This window comes from Equus asinus, chromosome 28 (assembly GCF_041296235.1).
Source record: "Equus asinus isolate D_3611 breed Donkey chromosome 28, EquAss-T2T_v2, whole genome shotgun sequence".
Taxonomy (NCBI): Eukaryota; Metazoa; Chordata; class Mammalia; order Perissodactyla; family Equidae; genus Equus; species Equus asinus.
In genome coordinates, this window is record NC_091817.1 from 16019069 (window position 1) to 16040340 (window position 21272).

A 21272-nucleotide genomic window follows, 5' to 3' on the forward strand; every position below is an offset into this window, starting at 1 on the left:
TCAAACAAAAGAGTTCTCAGCTCGAAGCACGGGAATGGGTGAATTTTGTTTTCTCACGTACGTTATTTAGCATAATGATTATCCTCGTGTCCTTTTTTATTTTGGGGACTGCTTTTCCCATCTCCCTAGGGAGACAGTTTTTAGCTCCATGGAGCGTGAATTTTTTCACTTTTCTGATGACTATTGGGCATCAAAATCCCCTTTGGTAAGAGATTCCACCTTTAAAAATCTTTTCAATGGGCAGTTTTCTGTCAATATTGCATATGCTTATTCAGGGCAAAGTAATGCTCCTGTGTCTGGATCCTCCATAACCCCTGCTGACAACAGCGCCTGCTGAGGCCCACCTGGTGGATCTACGGAGCTGGCAGGGGTTCTAGTCCGGAGCAGCTCTCTTCTTCAGGCTCCCACTGCTTATCTTTAATGGCATTTCCACATGACCCTGGAGCCGGACTCTGACGTTTCGCTTGAATGTGTGATTTGAACAGAGTACTTCTCTCTGGCTCATTTTCCTGATCTGTGAAATGAAGACGTCATCAGGGTCTACTTCACAGGGCTATGGTGAGGATTGAATGAATGAACACAGGTAATGTACTCAGAAGGGTACCCAACTCATAGTAAGTACTTTGTATGACAACCATCATCATCCCCCTCTACTCAGGTGGTTCCTCACTTTCAACATATACAGGCCGCCAAAGGAATGATCCAGAATATGATGCCCCGCCTGTGGAATCCCTCTACAGGAACGCGAAATACAGCAGGCAGTGACCGCCTTAGTTTGCTCAGCTACAAAAGGGATAATAATGATATTTGCTTCACGGCATTGTTGTGAGGGTTGGATGAGCTAAGGAAGGTGCGGCGATTAACACAATGCCTCACACACAGATCTTCAGGAAACGCCAACTCTAAGTCTTAGTGGGCTCTTGCTCTCAGCTTAGCTCTTTAAGTTTAAACATGCAAAGTAAAACCCCAATATTCATGAAACAAATATTGGTGCCTCTGTGTGTCAGGCACCATTCCAGCCACTGGCAAAGGTAAAGTATTAAATACAATTGACAAGCGCCGAGATTCTTATACCATCTGCTCTCATGGGAGGTGACTGACAACAAACAGGCAAATATCTATACCATGTGGTAATAAGGACTGTGGAAAAATAAGGCAGGGTAAGGGAATGGAGAGTAAAGGAGGTCAGGAGAGGAGGGGGGGTGTTAAAATAGATGGGGTGACCTGGGAAAGTCTCTCTGTTGGGGTGACATTTGAGCATGGGCCAGATGAAAGTGAGTAAGTGAGAGGAGGCTGGGCAAGCATTCTAAATGGAGGGAAGAGTAAATGCAAAGGCCTGATGGAGGCAGGACCTTCTTGGAGACTACAACATTCCTTCCTTTGTCTCCATTGTTTTCTCAATTTTCTCTCCAGCCTTAGACTAGAAGTTTCCAATGACCCAGGACTTACGGAACAGATGGACTTTGGGAAATCCAGGGCTCAACGACGTAAGAAGACTTGAAGTCATCAGCAAACTCCCCATGTCACTTACTGCCCTGGACCTTTGGAGGCAGCTACCACTTCCCAACGGAGCTGCCTGTTTAGTTCAGAGAGTAGTCACTCGCATTCTCTAAACTGCTGATGCAGCAATCCACTAATTAAATTACTGCGCATTGCTGGTTGCAAGGCTAAAGCCAGTGGAGTGATTTGTTATTATCCTCTTGAAGAACAATCCGTGGGCAAAATATTATTAGATTTGATTTTTCGGAAAAGCTGGGAGTGAAGTTATTTAATTAAGATTGTGTCAAAGCATGACTCTCTTTTCCCCTTTGGCCCTTTTCTTTCCATTCCAAATATGAAAGGATTCCTCTTGGAAAAAATGTAAAGAAACTGGTTTGTCTCTATTATTGCTAAGGTACAAATTTTATTTAATCAACCTATCCCCAATGCATATTGTAAACTTGCTATCAGGGCTCTTTCATGCAGGAAAGTCCAATCAGATATAATCCGTACTAGAGTGGTAGCTGAACTTTGTTTGACGCCAACAATCTCCAGAAGAGACCACAGTCTGGGTAGGGACTTTGGGGTTAACTCTTCGTTTACTAATTAAACTCATTCATTTACTTCCTGTTAATTGAGATCCTAATTTGTGCAAGATATTGTGCTAGGGCCTGAGTGTACAATTAAAGAAAATATAAAATTATAATTCCTCTTGCCGAAAGTCCTTGAACAGTGGAAAGCTATAATAAAAGAGAAGTGATTTGGAGCCACCAAATTGCATTTGTTACTCCCTAGAAATGGCCCCTCCTCCCCACTGTCCAAGCTAATCTGTCCTTTACACGCTTGCTCAGATGAGGTCTCTTCCATAGGACCTTTCCTGAATACTCCATTCCTTACTTGGAATTCTTTTTTTTTCCCACCTGAATTTTCTCTGAACAATCTGTACCACATAATTTTATGTTTAGTTATACATTGTCTTATTTCTGAATTAGATTGCAACTTTTTTGAGGGCTTGGACCATATCTTCTACTCCTTTGTCTCAAAACATCCACCACCTTCATGTCTTACATAAAGCAGGCACTTACTTAATTGGAAATAAGCAAACCTAACGTGCCTCAGATGATCTGCTTTGACTACAAGAGTCTGCTTACATCCACCACCCATCCACCCTCATCCATCTGTCTATCTACCATCCCTCCAGCTATTCATCCACACACCATCCATCCAACTACCATATGTCCATCTATCCATGCGCCATTCATGCCTCTCTATTGATTCACCATCCATCCATCTATCCATCATCTATTCATCTTTCTGTCCACCATCCATCCATCTACTAGTCCACCATTCATCCTTTCATTCATTCCCCAGGAGAAGTTTATTAAAAGTTAGTCCACCAGCTGGCCCCATGGCCGAGTGGTTAAATTCTCACACTCTGCTTCGGGGGCCCAGGGTTTTGCCAGTTCAGATCCTGGATGTGGACATGGCACCACTCATCAAGCCATGCTGAGGCGGCGTCCTGCATGCCACAACTAGAAGGACCCACAACTAAAAGAAATATGCAACTATGCACCTGGGGACTTTGGGGAGATAAAGGAAAAATAAAATCTTTAAAAAAAAGAAAAAAAGTTCAATTATGGCAAAATTTGTAGTTTTAAAATTCTTCTATCTTATGACCAATATTAATTACTGTATCAAAAACGTGGAGAGAATCGGCATAGAAAGTGGCTATGGGAAACGGGAGCAGGTGAAGATGATTGGCCTGATGACATTTGCTGTTTCCTCCTCCCCACATACTCTCTTGCTCTTAGGAGGCAGAGGAAGTCAGCTTATAAGCATTCAGGCAACAAAAATAACTCAGCGTTTTGGACTGAGAAAACCAGCTCTACTGTCTAAGGGCGTAGCAGTCAATGGACATCTGTAATTTCAGCCATATGACTTGCTTTCACATGTTTGGTTTTTTTAGAAGCAAACAATTTATGCTAATATAATTGTTATATTAAAAATGGTACTAATTTAACCTTTCTAAGAATATAAATATACAGCTCATAACTGTTCTGCTTTCATTAGTCACACACAAGAGAACACACACAAAGTAGGTACTTTGTCTCTTGGAAACAAAAACAGCTTGAAAGAACAAAACATCAGTTCCCTGGGGGAAAAAGTACCAGCCAAGTGGAGGGCCTCCTATAAAACGTTAGTGACAAAAGGAAGATGGGAGAGAAGGAGACAGAGACAGAGGTAGTGGGAAAGGGGAGGGGGAGTGAAGGAAAAGGTTTTCCAAATGGCTGAGGAAACAAAAGAGAAGGAGAAAGAAAGACCCTCAGGAGAGAGTGTGCCATGACCTCCTAGAAGAGGCTGTGGGCTGCTCGTTGGAAAGAGGACACCAAGTCGGCTCCGTTTGGCAGGCCTGCCTTCTCCATATTGTCGGGGACTGGAATTGGCCACCCCAAGATAGGTTTCTTTGGCACTAGGATTATTTTGGGCTGGTTGCTTTTAAAAGCTGCAGACATGGGAGAAGCTCTGAAAAGTAGAACTTACTTACCCTTTGTTAAGAGATGTTTATATTTGTGAAGGAAATCTCCATCTGTACAGGTGTCTCCCTCTCTGTACCAGGAAGAAAGGCGGATGATCTTATCTCTAGAAACTCTTATCAATGCAGAAGGCAAGGACTCAAGTCTGCATAATAACCTTATTCTTGTTTACTGTGCTTTTTTGGTAACCTCCCGTAACTGACTCCTCCCACCCCCAACATCCTCCTTTGTCTTTAGTTGAGGATGGTATTTAAGGCAAGAGCTTCTGCCATTTTGGCAAGTTGCTCAGTTTGCCTGAGCCTCTCCCATGTATACATGTTATAAAGTTTTGTTTAATTTTCTCCTGTTATTCTGTTGCACATAAATTTAATTCGATGTCCAGCCAGAAGGACCCAGAGCAGGTAGAGGAAATGTCTTCCTCCCCTACACAGCCTTGCAATGTTTGAGGAAAATATTTCAGGGGACACTGATAATTTCAGGAGACATGAACTTGAGAGGAGTTTGTGTAGCTTTTCTAAAATAGACAAGAAATAATAAGAGAATGGTTTGTTACTCTAAGAAGCAGAAACACAAAAGGAGTCAGAATATCTTGAAAAAGAAGAGATGTTTTGGCTTTTTGGCTTCTTGTTGTGTAATTATTTAAAAATATTTCAAATGATTACTTTGCTGAATTTCCTTTTCCTGTAGGAGCCTGATAAAAACATGTGAGAGTAATACTTTCTCTTGCTCCCCAATTTTTTTTTTTTTTTTTTAGATTTTTTTAATTTTTTTTTTTTATTTTTTCCTTTTTCTCCCCAAAGCCCCCCGGTACATAGTTGTGCATTCTTCGTTGTGGGTTCCTCTAGTTGTGGCATGTGGGACGCTGCCTCAGCGTGGTCTGACGAGCAGTGCCATGTCCGCGCCCAGGATTCGAACTGACGAAACACTGGGCCGCCTGCAGCGGAGCGCGCGAACTTAACCACTCGGCCACGGGGCCAGCCCCTCTTGCTCCCCAATTTTTATTTGTTTATTTTGCAAAATATAACTGTGTTTAGAGAAAACCCCAAATTTCTCTGTAGTTCCAGCCAGAAGCTTCAAACCTCTGAAATGGCATCCAAGGGGAGGAAATGGCCGGGTGAGGGCCGTCCTTCAAGCAACATCTGTCTTCCTTCTTCTTGCTGCCACTTCAGTCCCTTCTCGGAAAACAGGTTTACTTGGTAAAGCTATCTAGCTAATTCCTTCTTGTTCTTGTAGGGATGTCAGTAGTCTCCCCTCCCCCAAGTTCCCTTTCTCCTCAGCCAAATGGGTAGATAATTGTAAAAAGTAGAACCAAATAACAACTTCTCTGAGACTGACACTGAAATCAAAGCTCTAATTTGCTGTGTGATCTTGGATAAGAGAGATAACTTCTCTGTGCCACAGTTTCCACATCTGCAAAATGGGAATAATAATCTTCCATACTTTATAGGGCTTCTTGAATGTTTGCCAAAACCACTTATTCACAAACAAAAAACCCCCACAATAGTGATGAGGATTTTAGGCTGGTTAATTTTAAAACTGCAGATGAGAAGCAGGCTCCGAGGAGCAGAGTTTGCTTGCCCTTTGTTGGGAGGCATTTACATTTGTAAGGGAAACCTCCATCTGTGGAGATGCCTCCCTCTCTGTGCCAGGAAGAAGGGGGATGGCCTTATCTCTAGAAACTCTTAATCAATGCCAAAGACAAGAACTTAAGTTGGTTACTGTCTGGCAACCTCATATAACTGATTTAGGGTGGTGGCTTCTGGCCTTTACTTAATCCGATTTGATTCTTATCTAAAAGTTGTGGGACCACCCAATGGCCAGACCCCACCTGAATTGATACCATTTTAACTTTTTTACATGTTCTTTCCTTTGTCTTGTAAAGAGATGGCTCACATACCTATGCCTTAAATTTAGCCTTACTCTCTACCCATGTTTGCAGCAGTAGTGGGGGCAGCAGCACCTCCTCCTGCCTGTGGGCCCTGTCCCCATGCAGCAGCTCTGCCTGCCCATGGGTCCTGTCCCCCTGCTGGCAGCAGCAGCTCTGACTGCCCATGGGTCCTGTCCCCATGCTATTCTACACTATTCTCTAAATAAAAGAGCACTACTGCCAGACCTTGAGAGTCCAAGAAATCTTTCTTTTGACTCCTTGGCTTACCGACCCCACATCAATAGTACTCGGTATGTGGTTAATACCTGATAAATGCTAACAATTATTGGCGCCCCCATCCCCAAATGCAGTGTCTCTTCCAAGATGCAGACTTTGTCCTCAACTCCATACATTTCCCATTCCCACAGTTGTTCATGTGTTTTCTTCATTACTCACGTCACACGTGTTCCTTATAATTCACATCACAGCTGTTTTTGGCAGCCATTGCTTAAGCAACTCAATTTATTCTTGATAATCTTATTTGATATAATTTGATATAATTCTTATCAGTAGTCCCTGACAAAAGCAAATTAAAAAAAAAAAGCCTCAACATCTATAGCTGCCTCTGCTGGATTTCCTTGCATTAGTTATTTAGATCATCTGTCTAGTTTGGCATTTGGCACCTTTTGCTGAAGTAGTTTTCATCCCAGGAGACTGACATCCTTGCATCTTTCTATCAGTGCTTTGAATCTTGTTTTTCACACTGACGCCTGTGCCTGCGGCAGCAATGAGCTATGGACTCTTCTCGCCATTTAACATTCTAGTGGAGACCCTGGCAGACCAATTTACAAACGATTGCAAAAGTGCTTTGGCAAATCGAGGGTGGTTTTGACTGAGAAAGAAAAATATAGACTGTGAAAATTTCACACCTCTCAATTGGGTTCACTTCATGCCACACAGGCTCTCTCCTAATGAGCATTTTCAGTCACCGTTAGAAATCCTGTCTGCCTTCCCAGGTCCTGTGCTTTGCAGGGCGCCCTCATTCCCGCGGGTGTCCCATCTCCGCACTTTTTGGGCTGGCGTTGACTCCTGGACAGGATGCCTTGCCTCCAGGCTGCGCCTCTCTCAGAGGTTAGACTTTGCCTTGGCAGGCCGACCTGTCCTGAAAGCACCACCATGGGGTTAGTTCACAGGTCCTCAACTCACTCGGCAGACGCCACTTTTCTGATGCATCTGTCAGGCCCTGCAATTCATGGTCCTCTCTAGGGCAGAAGCCATGAGCTATAGAGCGAGGCCAGAGACAGACTGTGTATTTCAGGGTTGTTTCTTAGTCCTTGGCTTGGAAGTCTAGCCAGGAGGTTTTCACTGGGGGTCTGTTTGCCTTAAACAGCCTGTCTCCAACGTGCAGTTTGGAGACAGAGAGACGTCAGGGCAATCTTCTGTCCTGTGTTGACAGCGTTATTACGGAGAAGGAAGGATGAGGGTTGCCTGCTGTGCTAATCACTGTTTCCCGTCTTGCTTGGATGCCGGGGGATGTAAACACTGCCCAGTGCTCACAGCCAGCTCCCTGAGAGCCTGGCCTGGAGCTCCTCTCCCTGAGGAGGTGACGTTAGTGGTTTTCTTTGCAAATCCCTCTCCACCCTCTGTCTCTTTGCAGGATTGAGAACCACTATGTCTAGACGCCTAGGAGCTTCTAGGAGGTCGTGAGCCTGTTTTTGCTTGTTTATTGTGCTGTCTCATCTGAAGATTGTGTCAACACCCAGTAGGGTGAAGGATAGGGGGCAAATGAGATGCTGAGATCAGACCCGATAAGTCCCTGCCTCCCTCCCACAGTCCTCCGGTGCTCTCTCTGGGCCCTTGTCACACTCGCCCTCTTTAGGTCCTTGAGCGTCTCTCAGTTCTGCCCTTTTCAGAACCCTGAGAAAGCTCCTGGCCTAGACTGCTCCTCCTTTCTCCTCTTCCTCTTCTTAGTACCCATCCATCCTCTGCAAGTCCATGAGCGAGCCCTCTGCACCTCCACCCCAAGCAGGGGAGGCCCTGCTGGAAGCTCTTAGAATTCCTGGTTTGTTTCCTTCAGTGCCTTTCCACGTTTGCCACATACTGTTTGTGTGTGAATGTATTTGGCCTTGTCCCCCGGATAAGCCAGAGGGGCTCCCGAGAGCCAGGCAGCCTGGCTCAGCTCACCGGCACTCCAGCGCCAAGGAGAGGTCTTTACCCCGGAGTTACTGGACTTATTAATCTTTATGGCATGAACCACTGCGAGGGACCAGCCTAGGGTTGTCCGTGAGGGGTTTTGAGTCAGAGGTGGGGTACATAATGTGTATGCACCTGAAAATGATCTTTTCTCTTTCAGTCCACCCCTAGGAAAAAGGATGGAAAAAGGAGCCTCTTCACACGGTGGGTTATCCGGGTAGAGAAAGAAGAAAGGGCACAGGATCCCGTCACAGTTTACTCATCTTGACATGATCTATGTGTGCGAAGAGCTGTTAGGAGTAAACTCAAAACTCAGCTAAATCTTAATGGAAGTCATTTCCAATAGACCCTTCGACTGAACGGTGAGCAGATTGTCCATTTCAACGTTGATGTGTGTGCAAGCACAGAATTGTTTATGTAGAAGATACAATTTTAAATATCAAATGAGGTAAAAATTGAAGCATTGAAAATAAAATCATGTTTTTCTGTGGAAGCATATTGCCCAAATTAGAGTGCAGGTCAAAATATCTTAAGTTTTTTCATTCTCTTTTCTGATTGTAAAAATCCCATTATTCTCCATATCAACTTCCTCAATCCCCCAAATACCCAAGCATCCCAGGACTTTGGCAGAGTTTGAGTCTTATGCATTCATTTAGAAAATACCCACCAGGTGCCAGCTATGGTGCTAGGTGCTGTGACCATGTGCCAGTATCATGCGGGACACGGTCGTGGCTCAGATGGCAGGCGAGGTGTGAAGAGCCTCAGGTTTGGAATTGTGCAGTCCTGAGCCGGAGGGACAAATCTACCATTTACAAGCAGCATCAACTTGGGCAAGATAGTTGATGTCCCCCAATTTCTACATCTATAGAGTGAGGTTAATGATACTTCTTGCTTAAGATCGTTTTGAGGATTAAAAGAGGCAATCATTTTAAATGTAAATCAGATCATGGCACACCCTCACTTAGAACCCTCCAAAGGGTTGTTGTGAAGTTTGGAATGGAGTTCAAAGTCCTTCACAGGTCATGGTCCGGCCCTGGTCTACCCCATTGTCCAAAGCTCCTGAGCCTCATTGCCTCGCTGCCTGTGCTACCAATACGCTGACCTCCCGGCTGTTTCTCCAGCAGCTCAGACACATTCTTACCTGAGGACTTCTGCGCTGGCTGCTTCCTCCAGCTGGAATACTCTTCCTCCCAATAGTCACAAGCCTTGCCACTCACGTCATTCAGGTCTCTGTTCCAGGGCCACCTCCCCAGAAAGCTCTCTCCTGACCCCTGACCTAAAATATCTCCCATCACTTCTACTTCTTTAATCTGCTCTATTTTTCTTCATAGCCATAATTCCTATCCGACATGATGCGGTCTTTTTATTTGCTTACTGTCTGTCTCCCCGCACTGGAATGGGAACTCTGTGATGGCAGCGACTTTACTTTTTCCTTTGCTGACTCCCCAGTTCCTAGAACAGTGCCCAGTACTCAAATGTTTGCTGAATGAGTAAATGACGAGAGTCATTTCACCCAGTGCTTGGTATATAGTAGGAACTCAATAAATAAATGTCAATTCTCTTCCTCTGCACTTCTCAGCAAGAAGCTTAAACTTTACAGCTGAAGATAAGACAGTAGGAGATGGATTTTTTTGGATTTAGTTAAGCTGCTTGGATCTTTTCACATCCCAATAGCCACAAATGGCAGAGCCTAACAGAAAGTGAACCCTCGTTTTATGTTTTAATCAATTTGTTCCACATAAAGTATGTCTGGGGTGATAAGAACAAATGTTAGAAAAAAATAAAGCACTAGAACAAGAGAGAGAATCTGCTTAGTGGTCCTTGTCCTCTCCAGCACTGCTTGCCTTGAAAGGCGGAGCCAGCTGGAAAGAAAGAGCCACCTGCTTCTGGGAGGGAGCATCCCAATTAACAAAGTTTCCTTTAATGAATTCTGGGGAACCTTGCCATTGAAAGATGCGTCAATGGAAACTATTTCTGTCTGTTGCTTTAGGAATGAATTGTATGGAGACATTTCTCTGCTATGGTGAAAAGCATCCCACGTGGACCACATGCTCCATGTTTCCTGCTCCTTGATGGCTGGTGTGTTTATGGGGTGGAGATTAAAAGCCCTGTGTGGTGGGTGGAGATTGAGGAGATGGGGAAGAAACATGCTGGCAGATGCTATGAGGGCATATAACCGGGCCTAGATCACGTGAGGTTGAGTAGGGGAAGGTCAGGGAAGAAGTGTCAGAGGAGAGGATGTCTGAGCTGAGATTTTGAAATTAATAGGCATTACGTAGGCAAGAAGGTAGTATGGCGGGGAGTGCAGGAGGAAAAGCATTCTAGGCAGAAGGAAAATTGGGTTCTGGGTTCTTATCTTACCTCTACCACCATGGAGACCCACCTCCTCTCTGTGCCTCAGTTTCCTCAAATGTAATGCAAGGGGTTGGATTAGATGATTTCCTAAGTTCTATCCAGGAGGTAATTCTGTCTGCTCCCGGGGAGCCCTCTTTTTCTTCCCCTCCCCATCCTGTGCCCTTCTTGTCTCACGAAGTTCATTTCCCTCTCCCCTTTTCTTTGACCTGATCCTGTTGCCCCCTTATTTGTGAAGTCATTAAGAGCAACAGAGAGCATTACTGAACGTCTTTGAGAACACTTGGGGCAGAAGGAATGGCAGATTGCCTCTCCAGCATTTATTCCCAAATTTTACAGCCAGAAGAGTAATTGGGTTCACTAAACCCCATGGTGGTAAGAAGAAAACTTGAGTTCTATAGTAGCCATATTTGGGTAAAGAAAGAATTTTTTTATGGGATGAGTAGTCACTCTGTCTTTAAAACTAATCACTAGCACTGGTTGGGCTCCTCTTACATTCCTGTATTATCCCGCAGAATTCTCACAGCAGGTAGACGTCAACACTTGCCCTCAATTTATGGGTGGGGAAACTGAGGCTCCAGGAGGACGCTCAGCTAGCAGGTGGCAGAAGCAGGCTCAGATCTCTGGGAGCCAGAACGCAGGGGTCACCCATCCCTCCCCACACTGGCTCATCTGCCTGGATCTGCACATGCTGACCACGTGATCCTGGCTCACTGCTTCTCGGGACCTCAGTTTCCCCGACTGATCTCTACAAAGCCTCCACCAGCTCTGACATTCTGATTTGGCCACAAGCCCTTGTTCTTTCCCTGCCTCTGAAGTCACTGTGAGACAAAGGAGGAAAACACAGCAGGAGACTTTCTAGTTCTGTGGGAAACGCTCTGAACTATTTTAATGACTGGCAATGTGCTTAAGTCAAGGGCAAGTGAAGGACAAGTTGAGTTTCGGTATACTTGGATGGCTAGAGAAGAGAGTAAATTCAGAGCACATGACAATTTCTAGGACTTCAAAGAGAACAATAAAAATCAGATTTTGCAGTGGGGAAAAGAAACCTTCCATTCCATCTGGGCCAGATTCATACCCGGGGAGTAGTTTTGGCAAGGGGAGAGCCGTGGTTTGTTAAATATTAAACAAAAAAAATACTAATAATCTGGCTCATTCTTCATGTCTGTCTCTGATGTACAACAACCCCTAATTCACTTTTCCTCTTCATTCTCTATTAGTTAAGCTGATATTTGATTCTAGGAGAATTTATTTTATAGCTAGTGGTAAGCCTCCAGAAGGTTTGCCAAAAGGTAGACTCATAAGAACTGTTCCCCCTTTCCTTGACAGTGCAGGAGCTGGGGAGGGCGAAGGATACCAGAGACTCTTAAATGTTGCTTGGTTATGACAGTAGAAATAGCATGCAGCCCACCTTTCTCCTTGGCACTGGCCTTCCCCTATGAAAGAGACATGCTCTCAGAAGGTGTGCAATGGACCAGACTCAAGAGTCTGATTATATATATATCACATCCAGATGTTGTAGGGCTAGCTCTTCAGAGGAAGGAGAAATAGGTTCCCTTACCCTCAAGTCTTACAAGATCAAAGTGATGGAGTGAAGGAGGTAATGGGAAGTGTCAGAATCTGCCTGAAGAAACAAAGGGACAAGAAAGATCACTAGGAGGACAGATATGAAAGTGAATGAAGTGTAGCTTGAATTATGGCACAAGAGTGTGGATAAAAGTCTCTGAAAGCATGCGATTAGGGTATTATAAATAATATACAAAGATATTAGTGCCTGTCTTACTTATTTCCCATCCATATTTGAAATATGTCAACCGCCTACACTGTTTCCTATGGCACCATTTACAAAATGGGTTGAGCACACATCCAGAGTTCACTGCCACTCCAGACAAAATTTTACCGAATTAACAGCCTATTGTGTTTTCCTTTTCTCATAGACATGCTTGAAAAATATCCCTAAACAAAGAAATACTTATCTGGCATTTTAAAGCACAAACTGCCTGCCAAATGAAATAGCAGGATTTTAAGAGCTCTTTAATAAACGCATACACTCTAAAGACCTAATGTACACACTCATTTCAAGTACATTTTATGAAATAATTTACTCTTAGTCTGTTTTGAATAATTTTACAAAAATAGTTCACAAACATAATAAATCTTTAACATACCCTCATCTTGCATGATGTTCCTCAAAGTCTCAATTTGAAGATTATACTTAATGGAATTGTCTGTCAGTTTCAATCATTACCATCATGACTGTGCATGCAACATGCAGAAATACCCTGTGCCTCTTCTGCTTTGGCCTTAGCCTCCTGACAACTCACACTGTGGTAGGTAGTGTTCTCTTCAGAGAATTGTTTCCCTTAAACACCACACTTCATGCATCGTTACAAATAAATATATTCAGATGAATTTCTTTATTTATTTTAATTTGTTCACCTCACATACCAGCATTTAAAATGGTGCTCCCTTGGGGTTTGTTACATAGACGCTAGATTTGAGAAGAATATATGCAGAGCTCCCACGCAAGCCAGAACCACAAAGGAAGCTGGACACCTCATGGAAGCAAGATTTGTCTGAGGCAGAGAGAAATGTATAGGGCCTGAGTTCAAGAAGCTGCCTCATTTCTCTTACCTTGCTCTTGGGATATTGGATTCTGTGGGGGACTGGAATCTGCTACCCCAAGATACGTACGTCTCTTTGGCATGAGAATTATTTTGGGCTGGTTACTTTTAAAAGCTGCAGACATGAGAGAAACTCTGAAAAGTAGAACTTACTTACCCTTTGTTAAGAGACATTTACATTTGCAAAGGAAATCTCCATCTGTACAGGTGTCTCCCTCTCTGTACCAGGAAGAAGGGGGGATGAACTTATCTCTAGAAACTCTTATCAATGCAGAAGGCAAGGACTTAAATCTGCATAATAACCTTGTTCTTGTTTACTGTGCTTTTTTTTGGTAACCTCCCGTAACTGTCTCCCCCAACCCCCAACATCCTCCTTTGTCTTTAGTTGAGGATGGTATTTAAGGCGAGAGCTTCCGCCATTTTGGGGAGTTGCTCAGTTTGCCTGAGCCTCTCCCATGTATACATGTTATAAAGCTTTGTTTAATTTTCTCCTGTTATTCTGTCTCATGTGAATTTAATTTGTTGTCTGGCCAGAAGGATCCAGAGTGAGTAGAGGAAATGTTTTCTTCCCCTACAATTCTCTCTAGGAAGCCAATGCCCCAATGGGTCAAAGTTTTGGTATATACCCCTAGCTCATGTGGACTGGGTATTTTTCCCAGAATTTTGCCTATACCATTATTTTCATTTTTATTCAACACACTTCCAGGATGAGTGGAACAAAGGGGCATAAAAAACATGGGGTCAGAATTCTCACTTTTGATGGCACTAAACCGGGTGGAAGACCAGTTGTGAAGATTGTGGCTGCTATTTTAACATGTCCTGAGCATCTGCTAATGCAGCTGTGACTGTCTATGTCAGTGTGAACAGATCTAAGGGTATAATACCATTTGTGAATCTTACGTCACAGCGTAACATACTAGCAAAAACACAGGTTTCGGAACCATAAGACTCAGGTTTGAATTTTAATTCCTTTACTTGGGAGAGAGTTTAGAGTTGAGGTAAAGAAGGGGGCTCTGGGGTCCATGAAGCTGTGTTTGAACCCCAGCTCCTCAGCTACTAGCTATGTGACTGTGATCGTGAATGTATCCTCTCTACATCTGCTTCCTCATCTGTAAGGTGATTGTGAGAATTAGATGAGATAAGGCATATAACATAAAGAGGCATCTAAAGAATGCCAGTCAAAGGTAACAATTGTATACCAACACCAGGCATTTTGTACTTGTTCAAGACCTATTTGACGAATGAATTAATGAACAGGAAATGGAAGATAACATAAACTCTTTCGGTGTTTAATGGTGAGAATGGAGTGAACTTAGACCCCGTGTGTGCTGTCCACGTGCTGAGCTCAGATGGCCTAGCTATGGGACCTTGGGCAACGTACTTAACCTCTCAGCCTTAGGTTTCCAGCTATAAAAACGGAGTAATAATATACCTACGTCATAAGACTGTTGTGATGAGGGATTACCAGCAAAGCATGCAGCATGTTCGGGATTATCATTAATTTAGCAATTATCTGCACAGTGCTTGGAGTTCTATCGTTTGCCCCAGCTCCCCCTCCGTGCGGCTGCCTCACAGAGAAGCTCTCCCTCGCGCACGTTTTCCCCCCGGCTGTCAGCCGCCTGGCAGCATGGAGACGTGGCATTTGGGGAGCCTTCCGCTGAGGCCCTGCCCAGTAGAAACGGTGATTCTTAAACAATCTTGTGAATGCAAATAGCAATATCTGATTCCCAAATATTTAGTTTGCATCCACCATTTCCTAGTTGCACAATCGGCCCGCACACTCTCCATCTGAACAGTCATGCCCTGTGTGCGAACCACATGTTATGTCGCAGATGCGTCTTCATTAGTGATCAGAGTGGTATGAGAAATGGGTAAATTGGATCACTTAATATCATTGATTTACCTCCAAAAAAAAAAAAAAGAGATTGAAGTATTTCTTTCCCTATTACAGTTTATAAGACTTGAAAGGCTAAGTTTTCGTTAGGAAGGCAAAAGCATTCTCAGAAGTTGTCTCTATAAAGAAGGGCTGAAGGCAGCAGAGTGTAGAACCTGGCAGCCGTGGTCGCCATCTTCCCAGGGTGGAAATCCTTGTGGTCCGTGTGGACTCACTTCTCTCTCTTTGCTGCTAAGTCTTTGGAAGTCAAAACCCCGCAGCCCAAAAGGGATTTTTGGGTTACCAATCACATTCCTCTTTTCTGAAATTAAATCAAGAGCTTGCTTCCTCCAGGAAGCCCTCTCTGCTTGTCTGCTGCACTCTGGTCATGCTCTGTATACCCCACTTCAAGCCACTTTTAGACTCAGCGTCAGGTGTTCCCCCAAAACAGAGCCTGAGGCAAGGACTTAGGAGTGAGTGCTTCATTTGGGGGGCGATCCCGGGGAGCAGAAGTGAGGGGCTGGGGACAGTGAGATAGGAGATGAGGATGTTTCCTGAGGTCACTGTCATGTGCGGCGGGCCTGGATTCTACCAGGACCTCCAGAGAAGCCTGCAGAACTCCTTCCAGGGGTGTCTGACTGAAGGGTAGGTGGAGGGAGAAAGGAAAGCTCCTGCCTCACTGGTTGTATGTTGCCCCTGGGCGCTCTAACCTCCCACTCAGTGGCAACACTTGGGTTCTGACCCTGTGTAATCCCAGGGCAGCAGAGACGACCCCAGGGCAGAATGAAAATCTGTGAGTGCTTGAGGTGAGAGCCAGCAGGAGGTGAGTCAGGGTGCCCATGGGACTGAGCACCCAGCTGTGGCTGCAGTCAGAGGTGGCGGCACTGGGAAGAGGGTCGCCCAAGGCACCTGCCACGGAAGTAAGAAAGGAGATTAACACATGCTGAGTGCTTATACGTCAGTCATTCACTTGCTCACAAACGAACACTTATCAAGAGCCTGTTATTTCTCAGATCCTCTTCCAGGCTCTGAGGATACTACAGTGAACGGTACAAAATAAGTAAATTTCAGGTGGGGATATTTATGAAAAAAGATGAAGCAGAGTAAGAAGGTAAAATGTTTTACTTCAAAGTGACCAGGGAAAGGCAACACTGAATAAAGTTACCCCAGAGAGCTTGGGGTGGGGTGGGTGGTGAGCACAATCTAGTTGGAAGAGCAGCCAGGCAAGGGCCCTGAGGTGGGAGGAAGGAAAACTGTGGAGGCCGGTGGGCCTGGGGGTGAGTGAGCAGGGGTGGGGGCACTGAGGCTGGAGAGACAGGCAGGGTGGGGCTGCGCAGCTTTCAGCTCTGAGGCCCTGGTGGATCTCGTTCCCTCTGTGACAGGAAGCTGTCAGGGCACTCATGGGAGCTGGTTAAGCTTTTCAAAGAGTTTTTAATCGAGCGGGTACGAAACATTGTGCATGTTCTGATTTTCAGTCCTTGTAACAACCCCATGAGGTTTTAGGGATGGGAGGGTATGCGACTTCCCCAAGGTCACACAATTATCACACACAGGCAGGACCTGGACCCAGAGAGTCTGGCTCCAGAGCTCTGGACCTCTTGCTAGTTTGCCTTCCAAGTCCTCAGGCTGTTTCCCTAATACTGTGCCCTGCGTCCCCACCTGATGGCACACTCCCAGGTCAGGGGTGTCCCTCCGTTTTCTCTCTGCCTCCTGCAGCACACAGTGCTGCTCACACCTGCTGTGGCCCGAGGGAGCCGGCTGGACTGTGCGAGTGCACGGCCTGGGCACACAGAGGCACAGGGGCTGGTAAAAGGTGATTGTGACATTCTGTCCTGACTTAGTTCCTGCTCCCTGTCGTCTCTGGACCTGATGTTCCTGCAGGCATGCAGTTTTTCTGGATTAGTGCGGCCAGACTGTGTCTGCTGCTGCGGGTGAGGGCAGGCCCATCCAGGAGGGCTCTCAGGCGCCAGCGCACAGACACTTGATGGATGACTGAGGGACCTAGGCAGAGAAAGGAGAGAGAGACCAATATTTTGCAATTTTTCTATCTATAAAAATAAACTCCAGCTACTTCAACAATTTGATTTGAGCCAATGTTCTGACCTGTCTGTGACCTCTCATTCAGTATATGAAAAAGGAGGTGTTAATTTTTCCTCTGCACTTAGACGTTTCTTGGACCAGCAAAGATGTTGGGTCAGCTCACCCTGTAAAGGTGACAACTCCAATTTAAAAGATGTAAGTTTTGGAAAATGTGCTCTCTCCTAAGAGCCCTGGAGCAGAGTCATAAAAAACTCGCTCTCCCGTCCACAAGCAGTGGTTTATGTGGGTTCATTCTGGACGCTTTCAACGGGTGTAATAAAAAAGGCAAGAGTGACAGCGGTTCACCCACGGCAGGGTCAGCTGGCCTCAGGGGTCAGCAGGGCAGCTTGCTCTGCCCCTGCTTTGAGGAAGAGCAGTACTTGGTCAGAGAGGTGTCATGCTCAAGGCACAAGACAGGTAGCCACTAAAGACCTCCGCAAAGCTCGTTAATCAAGCCTGCAAGGTCTAGGCTGCCACAGTTTGGCATCTTCAGAGGTCAGCAATGGGGGGACCCAGAGTGAATTAGAAAGAAAGACCAGAGGCCAGGCTGGCTTCTCTGTGATCCAGATCCTAGCTTTGTGAAGACAGGTGAACAGATCTTACTTGCCGATTTTCAGAAACCAATAGCAGACTGCCTTGACCCGTCCTTAAAGCTTTAGAACAAAAAGAAAAAAGAAAACCAGCCTTACCCAGTGTTATCAGCTAAAGAATGCAATGTGCCAAGAAGGCAGTTCTGACCAAAACCATAAATAACCTCAGGATGGTTGAAATAGGTAATAGAGAGTAACTTCCTTTGCCATTTGGCTTCCAGGAAGAGAATCAGGATGAGATTTGAATCTCCCTCGGTAATCCCATCATAGGGACAATTCCTCAGTTGAATGGATGATGGAACTAACCCGGAGAGAAATGCTAGTCTCCTTAATGTTTGGTGTAAGTTGCTGTGGTTTTAGATATACATTGATTTCCTAAATCTTTGGGTGCATGAATAAGAATGCAGGCAGGAGCTTGCGTCAAATTCTGGAGACCTGAAGATGTCTCTGAAGGGTAGCAGAGTCATTGTGGTTGCCGTAGTTGTGACAGCCAACATTCGTTGTGCACTCATGAGCCAGGCACTGTGCTGTGTGCTTTTCATACTTTCCTACATCTTATCTTCACAATAACTCTGTAAAGGGGCTTTGAATCATTCTCTCTGTGTTAGAGATGAGGAAACCAGCACAAACTAACTTGACCAGGTTCACTTTAGTAGCTGGGGGCAGAGCTGGGATTTGAACATGAAGCTTGATCCTAGGGAGTGGTATTTTAGCCCCCAGGCTGGACCCCCTGTCAGGCAGACCCACCTGAGCCAAAGGAATGTTGGCTGAGGGTCACTGGGATCAGATGGTGCCTGACTGGGAATGTTCCGCTGGGTCTGGAAAGTGCCTGACCCCCCAGACCAGAGCAGTTGGTGGCAATACCACACACACATCTGCCTTAGTTGGGAACAGAAACGTTAGAAATCATAAACTATTTAAGCCTGGGCTTGAGTGTAGGGAGCGCTGAGGTTTGTCTCTGAGTCACTGCATCTTTCTCAGCACTGCTTCATAAACCCTTCGTCTGCCTTTACTGTCTCTGAAGCTTGGACTTTTCCTGAGACTTTCTGTACCCATTACATTTGTTTTGGGAAAAAAGTGCAATGGCCAAGGGGCAGTGAGGAAATTATTGTTCTGGCTGATAGTGAACTGACCAAGGTCAAGACACTCGAAATCCGAGGAAGGCGACTCCCCCCTCCGCTTCCCAAACACCCGAGTCAAGAATCCGTCCCAGTCCTCGGAAGACACTGTCCTTCAGTCCGTCAGACCTGTTTCAGGGAACAGAAGGGCCACGATAATTTCTTAACATTTGAGACAAATTATAATTTGATTAAGACATTTCAAATGCTGATAGCAGCAGTTCATCTGTAGAAACGATTTGAGGTCTGGGGAAAATAACTACATTGAAAGAGAGTTTCTGAGCTGTTAAAAAGGACAACGTGAACAAAACTTAATTAGGAGTACAGGCTAATGGAATTGAGAGGGAGGCAAGATGAATTCATATATTAATAATAAACCTAAACTTAGGGAAGGGAAAGCAGCTGGAAAGAAAGGAATATATAACGGGTTATGTTTCATTTCTTCTGAATAAAATGTAGTGTGCTGAAATGTAACGAGATTATCCATCCTCTCCATCTGCTTTTGTCTAAATAAAATCAGATTTTTCACAAATGTAGTGATTTAAGCCTGTAATTTGCTGTCTCCGGTGTGTGCAATGCTGAGGAGACCCAAGATGCTCTCTCTGAATCCCGTTTGCTGCATGCCCCAGGCCTGGGACCTCCGTGGAGCACCAGACACTCACAAAGCATCAGCAAGAAGGTTCAAGGTCATCTCACTCTCAGCATGGGTGGGAGGTCTTGTCACAGCAGCCTCCGGGGTAGGGATGGAGGTTGCATGGCACAGGTTGGCAGAGAAGGATAGTGGCCTGGATTTGGGGTGTGGGGCTAGAGTAGCAAGTTGGGTTTCTTTGTCTGCATCCTCTGGGAGTGAGATGAAAATTCATGAAGCTCTGTTCCCTCCTCATTTATCAGTCACTTATCTCCATGTCTTTATTCATAAAGGTTTCTCCACCAGGAATTCCATCTCTCCTATTCTTCAAGTTATCTTACTTTTAAAAACTCACTTATTTCAAAATTTCTTTTTTAACTGCTTTAAAACACACAGATTTATTTCTCTTCTCCCTCATCTCTGTTGTCCTTTAACTTGATGAATTCGACTCTGGACTCAGTTATTGAATTCCCTGCATTGTTTCTTCTGAATATGATTGTAAGTTCCTCCTCTTTCCTTTTTTTTAACAAATATTTGTTGAATACCTTCCATTTGCTACATAATGGGCTTTGTAGCCATTGGGGATTCAATGGAGAGCAAAGTAGACTTGGTCCTTCGCCTCATGGAGCTTGAGGGCTAATAAGGAAGACATATAAATAGTATTCACTCAAATAAATAGATGTTCATTTTATGTGTCACCTTGACTAGTCTAAGGGGTGCCCAGATAGCTGGCATACATTATTTCTGGGTGCGTCTGTGAGGGTGTTTCCAGAAGAGGTTGGCAGTTGAATTGGTGAACTGAGTAAAGCATATTGCCCTCCCCAGAGTGGGTGGACATTATCCAATTCGTTGAGGGCCTGAAAAGAACAAAAAGGTGGAGGCAGAGCGAATTCTCCTCTCTCTGCTTGAGCTGATACGTCTGTTGGGGAAGTGGGAGAATTCTCCCCCGCTTCTCCTTAAGGCTCTTCAAATAATCCAAGAGGCAGTTTAGCAAGAGAAAATCAAAGTTTAAGAGCATGTGTACATGGGAGAAACCCAGAAGAAACTGAGTAACTTAGCCGTCTGGCTGAGGCCACCTGTTTAAGTACCTTCAGCTACAGACAAGGAGGACATTGGGGACAGTGATTTGGGACTTCAAAGGGGAGGAAGACAATGTACATAGAGATGGAATGCCAATGTTTGTTAAACAGGTTTTGCTAGGCTAAAAAATTGGTTTGTTGGTGTCCTTTTTTTGAGGAAAATTAGCCCTGAGCTAACATCTGCCACCAATCCTCCTCTTTTTTGCTGAGGAAGGCTGGCCCTGAGCTCACATCCGTGCCCATCTTCCTCTGCTTTATATGTGGGACGCCTACCACAGTATGGCTTGCCAAGTGGTGTCACGTCCGCACCGGGATCCGAACTGGTGAACCCCAGGCTGCCAAAGCAGAACGTGCGCACTTAACCACTGCACCACTGGGCCAGTACCCAATGTTGGTGTCCTTTTATCACACCCACTTTGCATCATACTATAGCTATCATGTGGTATGAGCTCCTTCCTGGAACAGGTTTTCTATGTTAAAGTCTTTTAGGCAGTCTGGAGGGGGAAGGTCGGACGCTCTTCCTGAGTCTTTTGAGCGTTTATTGGCTTCAGCTCGAAATAGTCCGCATACCAGAGTGGCACATCTTGGAGTGGCCTGCCCTGAACCCCATCACATCCATCGTCTCCTGTTCTTGGACTTTCCTGCACCAGGTTCCCAGGCTTTCAGCCTCAGTTTGGGACTTACACCACCTGCTGCCCGATTCTCAGGATTTCAGACTCTGACTAAATTATACACCAGCTTTCCTGGGTCTCCAGCTTGCAGACGGCAGATCGTGGGACTTCTCTGCCTCCAGAACCACGTGAGCCAATTGCTATATAAAATCTCCTCATATATATCTCTATCTATCTACCTGTCT

General features: G+C 45.1%; 1 long non-coding RNA gene across 1 annotated transcript in view; it reads left to right on the plus strand.

Moving 5' to 3' along the window:
* The window catches only part of LOC139042361 (uncharacterized), a 42568-nt gene that overhangs the window by 13291 nt on the left and 8005 nt on the right, over positions 1-21272 (plus strand). The window contains exons 2-4 of the long non-coding RNA XR_011499029.1: positions 8234-8435; positions 10064-10152; positions 21067-21215. This is a non-coding gene — a long non-coding RNA (uncharacterized lncRNA). The remainder of the gene's footprint in view (positions 1-8233; positions 8436-10063; positions 10153-21066; positions 21216-21272) is intronic.